General features: G+C 42.7%; 1 long non-coding RNA gene across 1 annotated transcript in view; it reads left to right on the top strand.

Moving 5' to 3' along the window:
- The window catches only part of LOC128850344 (uncharacterized), a 40,100-nt gene that overhangs the window by 7,119 nt on the left and 15,859 nt on the right, over window positions 1–17,122 (top strand). Inside the window, exon 2 of the long non-coding RNA XR_008447668.1 lies at window positions 5,237–5,393. This is a non-coding gene — a long non-coding RNA (uncharacterized LOC128850344). The remainder of the gene's footprint in view (window positions 1–5,236; window positions 5,394–17,122) is intronic.

Consider the following 17,122-nt stretch of genomic DNA (forward strand, 5'->3'; position numbering starts at 1 on the left):
ATACCTAGTCTAGCTGATAATTTTCAAAGCAGAGATGGCTTTAGAAGTCCTACTGCTCATGGACATTGGCAGGGCTTCTGCCACAGGATCACAGATGCGGCAGATCTCCTTGCATCCCTGATGATGGATTTTGAGAAAGATTTCCAGTTCCTGTATGTGGCTCTTAAAACTTCAGTGTGTGCATACATTAGGGCAAAAAAGTGAAAATTGTTAAAGGTTCAAAGTCAAATACTCAAATGTCAAGAAACAGCCAAAGAACTGTAATTCAGCCCTCTTCATGGTAGTGTCCAAGCACTACTGTTTTGTGTATGGTCCCATGCAGAGTGCACTGGACTGGAGCATGAAGACTGCAGGTTCATTCCTGGCTCTCACTCTCATTTCCATGGTCAGATTATTCCTCTACAACCTCCTTGTACATTTACTTTCCCATATGGGGCACAGACACAAATATGCACTCGACATTGCAAAGCTCTTGAAATTACTTGCTTTGAAGTTGCAGGGCCCATTTTATTCACATGCATTAAATTACCCATCAATTCTGCACATGTCCTGATACACTTGACCAGATTGTATTTCCATAGCAGGGCCAGTCATGACAAGCCAAGAGAGCTGGAAGCAGATCTACAGAGATGGAGTGTTACAAAAGCCCTTGAAATTACAGAATAACCAATTATTTATAGGTAACACTCTATTTTCTGTGCAAAACCCAAGCAGTACTGTGCAGAATATGGTTGAAGAGTGCTAATCCAGCTCAGAAAAAGCAGAACTAGTAAATGTGAAAGAAAAAGACTTTTTTTTTTTTTAATCACAAAAGACTCTTGCTTCAAAAGATTTGTCTAACTACTAGAAAAGCAGGAACATCATAAACAGTAATAAAGAAACTTAGTTTCATGAAATCAGGATACAGCAAGATGAGTAATAACAATGTTAGATAAAGAGCTGTTGCTTTTCCTTGTGAGTTTAAGCACCTTCAAAGCACCGAGTGGACTACTCAGGAGCCAAAACCAATGGCAATCATAGAATCATAGAATCATAGAATCATAGAATAGTTTGGGTTGGGAGGCACCTTAAAGATCATCTAGTTCCAAACCCTCTACCCTGGGCAGGGACATCCCACTGGATCACGCTGCCCAAGGCCCCATCCAACCTGGCCCTGAACACCTCCAGCCACAACCTCCCTGGGCAACCCATTCCAGTGCCTCACCACTCTCACAGCGAAGAAGTTCTTCCTAATGTCCAGTCTAAATCTGCCCCTGTCCAGTTTATACCCATTCCCTCTGGTCCTATCACCACGAGCCTTTATGAACAGTCACTCTCCAGCTTTCCTGTAGCCCCTTCAGGTACTGGAAGGTCACTGTAAGATCTCCTCTGAGCCTTCTCCAGGCTGACCAACCCCAACTCTCTCAGCCTGTCCTCCTAGGGAAGGTGCTCCAGCTCTCTGACTGTCTTTGTAGCCCTCCTCTGGACCTGTTCCAACAGCTCCATATCCTTCTTACGCTGAGGATTCCAGAACTGGACACAATACTCCAGATGAGGTCTCACAAGAGAGGAATAGAGGGGCAGAATCACTTCCCTCGCCCTGCCGGCCATCTTTTGATGCAGGACACAATTGGACTTCCGGGCTGTGAGCAATAACTGGCAAGTTAGGAGCAAAACTAATCAATGGTGTGGACTGGTCTACTTTTCTTCTGCTGACAGGATGGAAAGATCTGTTTTATGTGGCAGTCTAATAACAACTGTTGGTGTCAATTTTTGCACTGCAGAAAAGGCAGAGGTTTGTCCTTCATTTGCCTTGACATCAATGTAGCAATCTTACACCCCAAATGTTGTTTGGTTCTATTCACCAATAGGACTTGTGCTCACTGGGGTCATGTTTGCAAACGTGCAGCCTCTTGCATGAGGGAGCACAGGGAATATGGGAATATCTAAATTCTGCAAGCAAAGAAGAAGCTGAATACTATTTTAAGCAAACATTTCCTGTACAGACTTCCGATATTTCTTTCCTTTGTGTTTGCATTTCTCTGAAAGTATTGCATGTGGCCACGGAGGCAATTTTCCCTACCTCATTTACAGTACTTAGCTATTATTTTGCAACACAGACCAGCTGGAAAATTAGATGAGTAAGGCAACCTGAAAGTTTTGCTCTTGAGACCAACCAGACCTAGCTCTTTTTTCCATTTGTAAGTGTAAGTCTGAACAGGAAATTTCACATACTTCGTGAGAATTTCACAATATCAATAGCTGTATTGGGTCTTCACCCTACAGATGTTTGCATCAGTATTTCTCACATTCTTGTTTTGGATTAGACCCATGTCAGGGGTGATCAGTCTGAGATAGTTCTGTGGGTTTGTCTTTAAAAGCAATTAAGGTGAAGAAAAGACTGTTTTCTTGAATTGTCTCAATGGCAGAAGTTTGTGTCCTGGTTGCTTTGCTTCACTTCAGAAACTGTCCAACAGGACCCTGCCATTGTTCCCATTGAACAGTTTCCACTACTGAATAGCTTTCTGACAAATCCCAGGAAGAATAACTGAAAAACCTGACAGCAGGAAGGCCTTCCTGGGATATCCTAGCTTTCTGAAAAGGGCACTCAAATTGGCCTTTTTGTATAGATGCATTATTTATTTCATCAAACTTCTTTGTGGGTTGCTACAGGAGTCGTGCTCTCTTTTAAGCAGAACGTGCCATGGTACAACAATTCTCCAGGCTAATGGGAACAGACAGTAGACTGGATATTGGAGACATTGAGGTCTACATTGGTTGCATGGTGGCTCAGTACCCAGTTGCAAACTTGTAGTCTTTCTTCTTTTTCTTGCTTTTCTCATCTTATCTTCTATTTGACTTTAGATTTTATTAGTCCTGTCCTGCCCATGTACCACAGATACCACAGAAGTCCAGGCATGCTCTGGGTTTTGTAGTAACAAAACACAAAGATTGACTTACCGCTGTGGCTATTTGGATACTACAACTTTTGTTTAAACAGGAACTGAAATACATTTAAACTCAACAGGAGATTTCAGCTCTAACCAAGTTTTCCGTTAATTCTCCCTCGTGCTTCACTGCCATAAGCTGAGATCCTCGCCAAAAACCACATTTTTGCTCTCTCTCTGACGCTTGCTTCTTTCTGAGGGGTTTGTTTCATACACAGAAATGGTATATAGGGTGTTTCAAATTTCACTCCATGGAGCTGATGGGATCTATCTTGGGATCTTAATATATTCACAGGCTGAGGATCAGTCTCAGGTATTTTCAGTCCTCCTAAATCTATTTTTGGTGCAGGTGTCCATACCCTAGGGCATGAGAGGTCTATAAAGTGAAAGATGTCTTACACACAGGCATGATCCTTCCACCAGTGCGCAGACTCTGCTCGTTGATTGATCACCACTGCAAGGGCAGCAGCTGCTCTTCTTCTGCCACAGGCTTTCTGTTCACTTACTTTACTTCATATTCCCTCCCCTTGGTGATCAGCAGAAAGGTCATTTTAAATTCACTAATCCAGGGATTTATACACAGTGCGAGCACAGTTAACTAGCAGACACTGCCAAGCAGGGGTTTTGGGGGAGAGGTTCAGAGGAGCGTTGGTGCTGCCGGGTGCTGCCAGTGGCAAAGCAGGCGAGGCAGCAGCAGGGCTGAGCTGTCGCAGTCACTCCTCTCTCTTGCAGTGCTGTACAGCTGCATCAGTCCTGCAAGCTGTGCCTACACTCATATCTGAAGTTTATGTAGTTAGCTGTTTCCTCAGCTTTGACCCTCTCAGACAGACTGGGAGCCACCACAGCTAGGTCTGTGGACAGCTGAGACACCTTCCCCAAATTGCCTTGCTGAGGCTAAAGGCCACTTCCCCAGACACTCACTGGCTGTTCCCACTATTCAACCTCATTTGTTCATGGAAGAGGGCTCCAGAAATTCACAAAAGTAACTTAAAAGCCATGCGATTAAACCAAGTTATAAACTTTGGGATTTTTAATTAGCTTTTGGGGTTTTAGCTTTTGCCTTGAAACTACAAGGACTAAATATTTATTTTGTCTTTAATATAAGCTACAGTTCCCACATAATCATACACAGACACAAGCCAGACACCAGAAAGCAGATCTGGGAGACAACCAGGAAAGAAGGGCAGTGTAATAGATGGCATTCGACAGGCTAACAAGGTTGTTAGACCTTCCTTTCTTGTAACAGTTATCATGTTGATGAGACTGCAGTCTTATGAACGTATCTGAGGTCTGTCTCAGATGGGTGCAAATAATGGTATGATCTTTGCATCCTGTCTGGCCCAGCTAGATATGAGGCAGGGCTGGTTGAAAAGGCCATGCTGCTGTATTACCTTGTCTGCATAGAAACACACATGCATAGGCTCTGGTGCAACACATTAGTTAAAAAAAAGAATAGAAAAAATATTCACTTGTAGGCTCAAAAGTCCATAGTTTATATTAGATAGGCGAACTAACAGGTATTAAAAAGTAGTTGAAAATGTGGAATCCTCATCCATCAGAAGAAATGTGTGGGTAAACTTTTGTGATGGTACCTGGGCCAGTGTTATTCTGCACGTTTGCTCACACGCTGAAGGAATAGGTGTGGCTACAAATGGTGAAATCTGTGGGTGCCACAAACATGGGTGTTGCAGTAAATAATGAGAGGAACAGAGTGCACCTGTACACAAGGTAGATTGACTGGCTAGAAGGGTCCGTCTGGGCAGTATTTGCTTTAATATGACAGCAGGCAGAATTACTCCAGGGATGGTGAAGAAGGTTGAAGGAAAGGTATATAAATGAAGTAGACTTGGAAACAGTGAATAATCTGTTAGGTCCCAGGACTATGCTTTTGGTAAATCTATGAAACTATGCCTCCAGGAACTTCAAAATAAACATTGACCATTACAAGGTTAATGATAAAGTCATGAGAACTGGTTATATTATCAGCCGCTCTCCCTGCCCCCTGAGATGCCCGTGGTGTCAGGGACTTGTGTATGTGAGGGAATGTGCCTGTCTATGATTTCTGCAGGAGGGCTAGCATGCTCACTGTGTTTCCCAGGAACTTATGATGCCTTCCTTAGTGCTGCTTGCTTTGGAGGGTCAGTACATAGGGACAAACCTCTCTGTAGCACTCTGAGCACCTCAGCTTTTTGGATTGTTTACTAATGGAAATGCACTCTTAAGGTGTGACATATATGTTATCTTGCATGACTCTAATGACGGAGAATGCTATAGGACTCACATTGCTCTATTTTTCCTATTGCTTTCAGGGCTTATATGGTGTGCAGTTTCTCTTTGAAGAGCCCATGGATATTTCTATAACAAGAATACTGCAGCTAAGTACAGAGAAGACAAGCTGTAGTGGAGTTTCACTGGTGCCAGCCAGGGGCATGTATCTCATATTCGTCTTGGTGGCACAGAGCACAGGTAACAAAAGTGATCATTTCTGGTTGAAGGGACACAACACAACTACATGAAGAAAGAGGAATAGAAAGTGTGTAGTGGTGTGCTTCCCACTGACCCCTGCCTGACCTTTTCCCGTAGATCCTTGTCAAGCAATAACCACGGGGAGTGATTGTGATGGTTGTGATGGCTGCATCCACCTCAGGGTGGCTTTGAGGGAGACAGATACCAGCACAGTAGCCGAGGGCTAATCTATGGTGAAGTACTCCCCTGGCCACAGTGTTGATCAGTGTCCAACTCAAGACAAATCTGGAAGAAACTGGCACCTGCCAGTATGTAAATATGACTATGAGTCAATCATCTTACTCCATTAATAGTGAGCAACCCAGGAACCCTTTGAGCTCTCCAGAAACAATAGCAGGCTGCACATCAGGACCTCCCCTTGAAAGGGACACCTCTCAAGCTTGGCCCCCTCAAGGAGGGTCTTCTTGACAGTTTTTGTCTGACCCTGTCCTCTATGCAGCAAATAATCAAATGTATCTTGCCATCAAGCCTTGGAAATCACTATCACATTTATTATCAAACTTTGTTAAATCTCTGTTTTGCATCAATAAACATACCGCTACTTCTCTCTTGAAAGTGAATTGCATCACTCCCTCTCTCCATCCATGATAAAGTTTCAGGAGGAACACAGATGAGAATAAGTAAAAATGGAGGTTGAGGAGAATTACGGATGCAGAGCCAGGCAAATGCAGAAAACATAGAGACCACATTAAGGGACAGTGAAAAAAAGTGCAAGGGCTCAGACATAGGATTTGTGTCCCCTTTTTTAGTCATTTTCATGCTGGTAATTTTCAATTACCTATTTTTAGAGATCTCTATCTGCTACTTACCGCCAAACAGCTCATTTCATCTCACGGAGGGGAAGGAAACTCGGGCGCAAAGTCCAAAGCTACTCAGCCAGTTGCTGAGCCTCCTACATGACAGAACTTTGCTTTATAACTCTGATAACTTGAAATCACTCTCAGTCAGGCTGATGTATTGTGATGTGTAATTGCTGCTGGCCTCTGAAAAATGCTTGGTTCCAAGGTACATCAATACAGGATGCAGTGAACCCATTTGAAGTTGCCATAGCTCAGTCTCCATCAGGTAAGGAACATAAACATGTTTGGACAAAACACTGGTTCTGTCTTTGTTCACTGGGAGACAGAGCAGGAAGTCTTTTCCATCTGCAATAGTTTAAACACTATGTATTATTTATTTACATTTTTATCATCATTTTATATAAACTATATTTTTACATGCTATATGTTGTAAGATATATATAATATAAATATAAATATAAATTGTACATACGGATTTGCATATATTATATAGGAGAAAGCTTGAGCTTTGAAGCCTACTATGAATTCTGCTTACTGTTCTCTCTGTAGGGGACATGATTTATTGATGAAAATGGAAAGTAAAAATAAAAAAGTATGAACAGGTTAAAACATTGATCTTTTCAACTCCTGGGGACCCAAGAGATAATAAATCTTGAGCAACAGCAAAAGCATCTTGGAAAGGCCCTGGACAATGTTTACAGCAATTGAAGTTTGCTTAACTGCATATAAAATGAGGATGAGCATAGGGAGAATTTTGTGGGAAGTCTGATGAAAAAGAGAGTATTGTGGATTGTAGTTTGGCACAAATAAAGAACATAGCAGAACTTGATGCATGTGGGAAAGAGTTATCAGCACAGATAAGATGCCATCTCTGTACTATTACTTCTGGGCAAAGTAGGAGTCCTTGAAGTTGCTCCCTTGTCACATATGGCATATTGCTCTGTCTCAAGGGCAGAATAAGTCAAGAGAAAGGAACATGTTGAGCCTGAAATGTAAAATAGCATCTTGCACTGTGAAGTATGCAGCCAGGAAGAGATCACTGCATATCGTTTGTCAGAAGAAATAACCCAGAAACAGAAATGATATTTACAAAAAGCCTATGGTATTTCCATTCATAAGGAGACAGAGCATGCTGAAAAGTCAAAACTAAACAGCAACCAGTAGAAGCCCAAGTTAAACAGATCCAAAGAAACAGAGTTGTCAGCAGTGTTGGAGGCTGACCAGTTTCTCAGACTTGAAGAGGATCCGCGGGGCAGACTGACCACAGGGCAGCCTCACTGGCAGCAGAGTGCTGATGTGCAGAGATGCAGTAAGTCTCCTCCTGTCCCCTAACACAGCTTTGCTTTCCTCAGTGAGCGTTCACACTCCATGCTGGAGTGATACAAAATGTGGCAAAGACACTCATTGCCAAGTACTAAGTCCTTATGGACAAAATTTACTCTTGAAAGTGCACAGTAGAAAATGCACATAATGAAGTAGAAGTTCACAGAATAAAGGGATGCCCACTCCTGGGGGAGTTTGAGAAGCAATCTGTGATGGAAGAGGAAGACACTGCAGAAGTTACCGGAGTCTGACTTCGTACATCAAATTATATGCTGAGTGGAATTTTTTGCAAATGTGGCTGCGGTTAAGGGAACAAAGGAAAGCAGCGTTTCCTGCAGTTACAGTCCCCAGTGCAGCCCAAGCCCTTCGTAGCGTGGCAGGGGTGTGATGTTAGGCAGGTTGTTCCACACTCCATCACAGCTGTTGTCAGCTATGATTCACGATGTATGTTATACATTATACATCATTGCATTAAACTCAGGTGAAAGTATTCACGTGTCTGGGAGTGAGTTCAGCACCAACACTCAGAGGCGTTTGCTCTGAGGTCTACATCAGCACTTTGCTAAGCTGTCACTGCACCTTCAGTCTGTTTTACAGTCTGTTTTTTTGGTCTGGTGGTATTTGCTATTAGTCATAAAGAAAATAATTCTCAGAATTAAAAAGTCTTATTATTTGGAGCATGGTAACACAAAAAGTATTTTTTTGGACAGATATAACCTGGATAATCTGGAACGTAATGACATATTTATTACTGTATGGCTATATAGGAATTCAGAAGTTGCATTTTTATTATGAAAGAGCATGCAGGTTGACCACATATATAACTGTCCTCTCAAGAGTAAAATCAGGACTTCAACAGTCAGCATATTTTAGATTTTAAGTGTTCTACTGTAAATCTTCCAAGCCTAAACAAAGGCTGAGAAATCACATAACGAATAATGAACTCTTAATGCACATTATGTACTTTTTTTTCAGAGAAAGAAGATCTTATAAGATGATGCTAATAGTTGAATGATGCTGTTTTTTTGGATAAACACATGTCCTTTAATGGGCGGATGCAACTACTATAATGACTTCTTCCGTTCATTTACTTTCCAGAATAAAATAATAGCAAAGGACAGCACAGATGGCCCAACATTATCCAATGTACTTAATCCCAGGCAAAAATCCAAGGGGCCATTTGGGAAACAACAGGCAAGCTTTGTTCAGAATATAGATTACTGAAAAAGTGTAAATATCTAGTGAAGTGGCATACTTCAGATTTTGTAACGACAAAAGTATTTAAAAATAAAGATCTTTAACTTGGCAAAGATTCAGCACCATATTTGAATCAACATCAGAAACCATGCCGTGTATTTGGGGAACAAATTATGTTACCTGTCCATTAAAATACCTCTGTCTGCAAGGATAGGTAAATTAGAGATCTAACATCTATCCAAACAAGGACTTTTTCCTTATTTTTTGACTCATGAGTTCTGTAGCATGGGGAAAATGAATCAGATTTCAGCAGTGATTTAATATAGCTCTACTAACAAGGTAGTATCAGCAATGCAGCCATCAATACTTTCAAAAGTAGATGGTAGGAAGTAAAAGGGGGCTCTCTCATTTGGGCTCCAGTCTTGGAAATAGGAAAATAATCCTCACTTGCACCCAATCGTTTACCAAAAAGATAAGTCCAGGGCATGTGGTGGTATGGGGATGTCTGAAACAAGAGAGCACTGGTGAAGATGCAGGAATGAAGTGCAGCATGGCAGTTAGGAGAGACAATGACTGCCAATTCCCTCCAAAAAGTAAACAGAAAACTCAACCTTTTCCCCTTGCCTTTCCCAAATAAATTCCTATTTTTAAGCTGTGGTTTGTTGCTGACTACAAAAGAATGTAGTAATAACCTGAAATGACAAAATTCCTCATTTGATGGATATGTACAAGATTTGGAAAGCTGCTTAGATACCTAATTCCTTCTGACATAGATTCAGGTGCCTGAGAGGCTCTTATCATGATCCAAAGTTTTCGCTTTTCACAGTTTAAATCTTTCTTCCCTAGCAACCCCAGGCAGTCCCTTGTGTTTCTGAAGAGAGAGGGGCTTAGACAGGATGGAAAGAACTTTCGCTCATTTGGGACAGGCTGTCCCAATGGGCACAGCAGGCACCCCTGCCACCGTGCCTCGTCACTGCTCCACTGGAGCCACCATCTGCTGCCCTCAGGAGGGGTCTGTCCGGAGGGGATACTGCGACTGGACACACTTTTCTCACACCTGTCTGCCAGTGAGCATCTCTTGCCTGTTACTTGTGATGAAGGATTTGCAGAAATGCATGGTGCTCATAGACTGTGAGGCTGTCACCTCTATGTATGTGTCATGGAATTCAAAAGAAACACCCTTTCCTCGAATTTAACATCTTATCTTCATTTTGGTGATTGTTGTTATGAGGCTTAGCTAATTATTTGCTCTGTGTACAGTTTGTTTTAGTGATCTCCAAGGCTTTGTGATAGAACACCCTGTTGTGTGAAATGTAAGCACAATAATGCAGCTGTAAGTCGAGGAAGTTAGCAAGAGACCAGTACTCTCTTGCACCATGCTTCCCTTCGAATCCATCCTGCCTTGAGCAAGTCTTTGCTTGGAAGACCATATGCAATTGCTCCTGCTGTGGAAGATGACAAGCATGCTGTTCAATCAGCCATTTCAATGTGTGTGTGGAAACATCGCACAGCCCTGTTTGTGACTCCTCTCCCGGGAGGGAAGGCTGATGCCCTTCCCGCTGATTGCTCTTGTTTACTCAGCCTGGTCTCTGGGCGGTATTCCCTGTGCTAATTCCAGCTGAAGTCACCTCCTGAGCTGACAAAGCTGGCCAGTGCACTGCCCTGCCCAGACTGCTGTCATTGCTCATTCCTCTTGCCAGAAAAATGTCTTTTTTTTTTTTTTTTTTTTTAATTTTCAGATTTGGCCAACCAATAAGTAAAAACTTTGTCTCTCAAGCAGAGGTGAGGTCATGCAGATACTGAGAAGAGCTGGAAGTCTGAATGAGCCAGTTATGTCAGCCAGTTAATAACTTCACTGTTGTCATTTATTTGTCATTCATCCAGAAGAATCCAAAAGTGCTTTACATTCTTTACAGCCAGATTCTTCTTGCTAACAGGGGTACTTCACACACTGCTGAAAGCCCATCGGCTCTGAGGAGCAGTGCAGATCTGCCCAGTGGTACCCTGCCACGCCACTCTGTTGGGGGCAGAAGGCAAAGATGACACAGGGCAGCTGAAGCAGCCAGGGAGCTTGGTGCCATGCCCAGGCACAGACAGAGCGACCAGTTGGAAACTGTCCTGCAGCCTCAGGGTTAATGCTTCCTCCGTGGTACTGAGCACTGTGGCAATGGTCCATCACATGGGGCCACCACCCCTATGGGACAGAGCCCTCTGACTTGTGCTTCCCAGGATTCTCAGTGTTCAGGGCATGTTGTTAGGGACTTGGCTGTTTCTCAATGAGACTATGGAAATTATTATGCAGAAATTCAGTACCTAGGGTCACTTTCTTTTCTTGTTAAATAGGGACAATATCGCTGACTAGGCTACCTTAGAAATAGTTTGTACGGAGGAATTAATTCAGTTTTCAATGATACTTTGAGGAAAGGCTCAGAACAAAATAATGCATGTCCTGCCATGGTACATGTTTCTTCCCTGCATTAGGAGAGAGAGAAAGAGAGAAGATGCATGACTGAGTATGCGATGCATTAACTTCCCAACCCAAATCACAACACACAGTTTGTTCAATAAATTCTGTGTCACTCTCTTCTGGCACCTCTGCTCCAGAAATAAGATGCAGTATTTTCCCATGTTTGCAGTCCAAACACGTTTGTTTTTTTTTCAAGGATTGACTAAAGACAGCTTTTCCTATGACAGACACTCTGGATTTTCTTGTATCTGAATGGCTTGATTAGTGAAACAAAGTAGTGAACGCTTCTCCAAAGTTTTCACAGTGCTTGTTGTTTCACTGTGAGCTGAGAAATCACTTTGTGTAGCTCCGTGGAGCATTTGTGTGTGAGTCTCAGAGCAGTGTGATCGAAGGGTGGAGGGCTTGTGTCCCACAGATCTTTCTGGGACCTGAGGGGGAAAGAGATGCTAAGGGAAGGAAGGGGACACCCGCACTCTCTGAGGCCACAATGACCACTCTGGGCCAGTTTCAACCCCGTGCAGAACCCCTTCCTGAGATGGTAACTGACCTGTCCTGGCTTTTCTTCCATTTGCACACATGTCCCAGCTTACTAATACTCTATTGCCTCTTCTTATCCCTGGGAACTTACCTGATATTCCCCAGCACCCATCTCTCAAAAGGTCTTTTGCAGTCCCCTCCCCAAGGAGCCCATCCTGCAGGTGAAAACAGTTTCAGTCACACTGCTGTGCAGTCCTCACTCAGCAATTCATAAGTGATCGAACTGTTGAGGCTTTTTCACCGCCCATGAAAGTAAAACTAACTTGCACAGGTAAATACTACTGGACAACAGCCATAGAGCTTTCAGATACTACCTGTGTTAGTGAAAAACAAATCCAAGTCTCCTGTAATCTGTGAAAAATAAGCAGAGACCTTCAAAGCAATTTTGAAAACCATCTGCTAACACTATTCCTAACAAATGCTTCCTTTATTCAGTAGACAAGCTGGTAGAATCCTTGTCAAAATCAATGATGCCCAAGGAACTGCAATTGCCCTTTGTCTCCATTTTTGTTCTTTTGTTTCCTTTTTGTATGCTAATGACAGTGCTCTGGGTAACTGAACTCCTTATAACTTATTTTACACTCCCCTGTAAGAAGTGATACAAGAAATGGTGCAATACTGTGTTTGATCAATAGTAATGCTCTTATTAATAATGATAAGCAAGAACCAGTAGATGGAAGTGCTTTGGAACTTGCCTCAGTAAATCTTTCCACTGCAAACAGTTTTGGAGCCTACTGTGTGCTGTATTTTAAAGCCCATGAAAACCCTGGTAAACTTTTAGGGAAATGACTAGAATTAATGATGATAGAATTAGAGTTAAATCTGGAGTAAGTAAAAGCACTCATAGAGAATACTTTGCTATTGTTTCTCTCTCCTTCTCTCTCTCTTTTCTCTCTTTTTTTTTTTCCCCCAGAAATGTAAATGCCAGCATTTTTTGGCTGACACTAAAATATTTGTCTTGGAAAATGAATCTTGTATTCCTCTTTGCTTTTACAGCCTGGACTCTCCTGCCACATTATATTTCTTGTGTTGCATTGCACTTTTCTATGGGGGAAATGAGCTGGTGTGGTAGGATCACAACTGCAATGCAATAAGGGGGATAAGAGACGATCTATAATATAGAAGACATTTTTCTTGGTAGAAATACATTTAATTAAAGCCAGTTTCCATGAAAATACATCTTCAGAAGGACATTGAGGCATTGCAACTAAAATAATTAACCCCATGTTTCTGTTTCTGAAAGCTGTGGAGGAGGAGCAAGGGTTGGTTTGGGCTGCTTCAGTGGGCTAGCGAATTCTTGTAATATGGTAACTAATGCTCAGAGAAGTGTTGGAATAGGAAGAATTTTGGTGAAGTGGAAAACATGGAGATTTTTCCTATTGCTACAGTTTCCACTGTTCCACTCCTGTTTCTTTGCTGCCTGTTTCTAACACAAGAGCTGAACAGACTGAAACACTGATGCCCACAGGTAGATATTTGAGTGGCATCCACATCAGCCTTGTCCTCTGGGTTCCGCAGCCCTTCCATTTCGGCCAGTGGATGTGCCACTCAACTTCTCTCCATTAGTTTTGCTAAAAAGAAGTATGTAGCTATTGCTAGGGAGCATCGTATATGTTATTTCTCTCTAGCTTAGTATATTTATTGTGGTTTAATCTGAAAGGAGAATGCCTAGTCTCAGCGCACGTCAACCAAACTCTGTTGCAGAGTTTTGGTTTATCTCTGCAGAGCAACTGCTGAAATCACAGATATTTCCCAAACCTGCTGCTAAAAGCCATCCTCGGTGGCTACCTGCTGCTTCCAGCTCTGCAATATGAGTTATCTATATTCAGGACTTGACTATCCCTCCTTACCAAAGGGTAACAACCAACATGCAGTGCCTGCTTGGCAGCCTATTGCAAACAAGTTGATATTAGAATAACAGAATCATCAAATGATTTTGGTTGGAAGGGACCTTAAAGATGATCATCCTGTTCCAACCCCCCTGCTATGGGCAGGGGCGCTTCCCACTAGACCAGGCTGGTCAAGGCCCCATCCAGCCTGACCCTGGATGCTTCCAGGGATGAGGCATCCACAGCTTCTCTGGGCAACCTGTCCTAGTGTCTACCACCCTCATTGTGAATAATTTCTTCCTAATGTCTAATCTAAATCTTCCCCCTTTCAATTTAAAGTCATTCCCCGTCATCCTATCATTACATGCCCTTGTAAAAAGCCCTCCCCAGCTTTCCTGTAGGGCCCCTTCAGGTACTGGAAGGCTGCTATAAGATCTCTCCAGTGCCTTCTCTTCTCCAGGCTACGCAACCCAAACTGTCTCAGCTTGTCCCCATAAAAGAGGTTCTCCGGCCCTCTGATCATCTTCATGGCCCTCCTCTGGACTCATTCCAACAGTTCCTTATGCTTCTTATATTGGGGATTCCAGAAATGGACACAATATTCCAGGTGATGTCTCACAGGGGAGATGAGAGGGCAAGAATAACCTCCCTTGACCTGATGGCCACTCTTCTTTTGATACAGCCCAGGATACAGTTGGACTTCTAGACTGCGAGTGCACATTGCCGGCTCGTGTTACATTTCTTATCAAGGAGCACCCCCCAAATCTCTCTCCACAGGGCTGTTCTCAGTCACATCATCCCCCAGCCTGTATTGAAACTATGGATTGCCCCAACTCAAGTGTAGGAACTTGCACTTGGCCTTGCTAAACCTCATGAGGTTCACACAGGCCCAATTCTCCAGCTTGTCCAGGTCCCTCTGGATGACCTCCTGTCCTTCTGGTGTGACAACTACACCACTCGGCTTGGTGTCATCTTCAGACTTGATAAGGGTGAACTCGATCTCACCGTCTGTGTCATTGACGAAAATATTAAACAGCACTTGTTCCAGTATGGACTCCTGAAGGACAACACTTATCACAGATCTCCATCTGGACACTGAGCCTTTGACCAGTACTCTCTGGACCCAACCATCTAACCAATGCCTTATCCACTACACAGTCCATCCAGTTTAGAGAGAAGGGTGTTTTGGGAGACCATGTTAAAGACTTTATAGAACATTGTTCAATGTCTTTGTCAATGACCTGGAAGACGACACTGAGAATACTCTCTGCAAACTGGAGATGACAGTAGACCTGGAGTCTGGCTGAGATACTGAAGTACAAAACATGAGACCAGAGATACCTGTATAACTGTGTGGACCAGGTACATTGCAGCTTTGTGAAGTTCAGCAAGGAGAAGTGCAAAGTTCTGCAGCTGAGGTGGGATAACTTGACGTATCAGTACAGTCTGGAAAGTGAAAGATTGAATGGCTACTGGATGGAAAGGACCAAAATGTTATGATGGATACCAGGGCAAATAGCAGCCAGCAGTGCTCCTATTCTGGATAAGACAAGCCGGGCCTTCTGTTCAACGGAAGTGTAGAGAAACTGAAGAAAGTCCAACAGAGGGCTCCAAGATGTTGGAATGTAAAGCCCAGGACCTGTAGGGAGTGGCTGAGGGAGCTGGGCTGGTTTAATCTGATGAAGAGGAGGCAAAGGGCTGATCTTATAGCAGCCTAAAAGTTCTTAAAGGGGAGTTACTAAGACAATGGAGGCAAACTCCTTGTGGCTGTGGTAGATGATACAACAAGGGGTAACAGCAACAATCTGCAACACAGTTTGTCCAGGATGGGCATGAAAAAAAAATATTTTCACCAGGAGTTCTGTGCAGCACTGGAGTGGGTTACTTGGGAGGGTATTCGAATCACCACCCCTGAAGGTTTCCACCACCTGGCTAGATAAAACCACAGTTTAGTGGCTGATCTACTGCTGGTGATAGGCCTCCTTGAGCAGAAGGTCACACTAGAGACTCCCATAGGTCCAACAAACAATTTTATTGCTCTTTGATTCCCTTATGAACTCAGGTTTGGAGCTGGAAGTCCGTTCTCCCACAAAAACATGTGGGAAAAATCTCTGGGCAGCCCTACCTCCATCCCTAGCACTGTTCCCCTTCTTCCCCTTTCGACTGGCACCACCTGATACTCATTTGATGGCATGTCAAATCTGATCTATGATTACCTTTGGGTCAAGGATTGATTTGGTGACAGTCATCAAGTGCTTCCAGAATTTATTTCCTAGAAAGTTTTTTCTTGTTATAGATCTCTTATGCATCCTTGCCTGGTGGAAATCAGCAGACTTGCTTATTTACCTTAATTCCTATTTCAGGCCTAGCTTTTAAAAAAGCATTTGAAGTTCATTTGATCAGCCTAGACAACAGCTGCTGACTGGATGTGTAGCAAACTCAAGGCCACCTTGTGCAATGAGACAGATGGGACAAGTTGAAATTGAATGGGGTTTGATGCCAGAAGATGTCGAAGTGTGCTTGTTCCAGCTGCTCTGTGTTTAACATTATCTTGGTGCATGATGAATGCACAAAGGGCAACACCACTCTAAAATACTACCAAAACCAAAACCTGTAGGCTCATTGTTTTCACTTCTCAATATTTCCAAGACTCTTTTCACTACTGGAAGCCACCTGTGCCTATCCATTACCAGAAAATCTGCTTTTGATAGTGCCCTTTCATTGGCCTCCAATATGAGAAAAAGGCATTCTGCATTTTTTTATTAAATAGATAAAGCTTCAAACAGCTCCTTTAGATGACCTGCAGACCCTGCAGCCTTGGCAAGTTTCCTCTTGCAATATGCTAAGAGTGGTATTACCTGCAGTGCTGATAAAGTTCCCTCTTCCAAACAGTTGTCAGTTAGCATTTAAATCCCTGCCAAGACCTGCTATTGAAAGACTGCCTTTTTGTCATCCGTGTCTCAGCATACCCAAGAATAATGAATAAGGAAGACTTTTACTTCAGCTGCTAAAACTCCAAACTGCTTTTTCTTCATAAGTTAAGTCAAAGCTCAGCATCTCAACAGTAAAATCTTTGCAATCTTCAGCATACTATCTACAGGCCATTTTGTATCTTATAATCAGCAAAATAAAATCTATTGATTGATTGTATTTTGAGAAACAGCACAGTAATTTACTGCACAGCCATGAGTCCTGCTTTTGCTTCTGAGTATAACCTATCATGTGGAAAGAAAATTAACCTAGATTAATTAGGACAAGTACTTTATGCATATGAATACTCCATACATGATATGCTTCCCATCCTGATTTTAAAATATTTTCAAGCTGAATTTGGAAATTAAAGTAGAGGCTGTGAATACTGAGACGATAATGGATTTACAAAGCCACAGTAGCCAACGTGATTTAAAAGACCTAATTCTGATTCCATTTAAGTCCATTAGTAAATAGATCACACTCATCAAGACACAAAAGCCAAAACCAGATAATAGACTCAAGTATCCAGTTCAATGTGTAGCA

Source organism: Cuculus canorus, chromosome Z (assembly GCF_017976375.1).
Source record: "Cuculus canorus isolate bCucCan1 chromosome Z, bCucCan1.pri, whole genome shotgun sequence".
In the NCBI taxonomy this organism is placed as follows: Eukaryota; Metazoa; Chordata; class Aves; order Cuculiformes; family Cuculidae; genus Cuculus; species Cuculus canorus.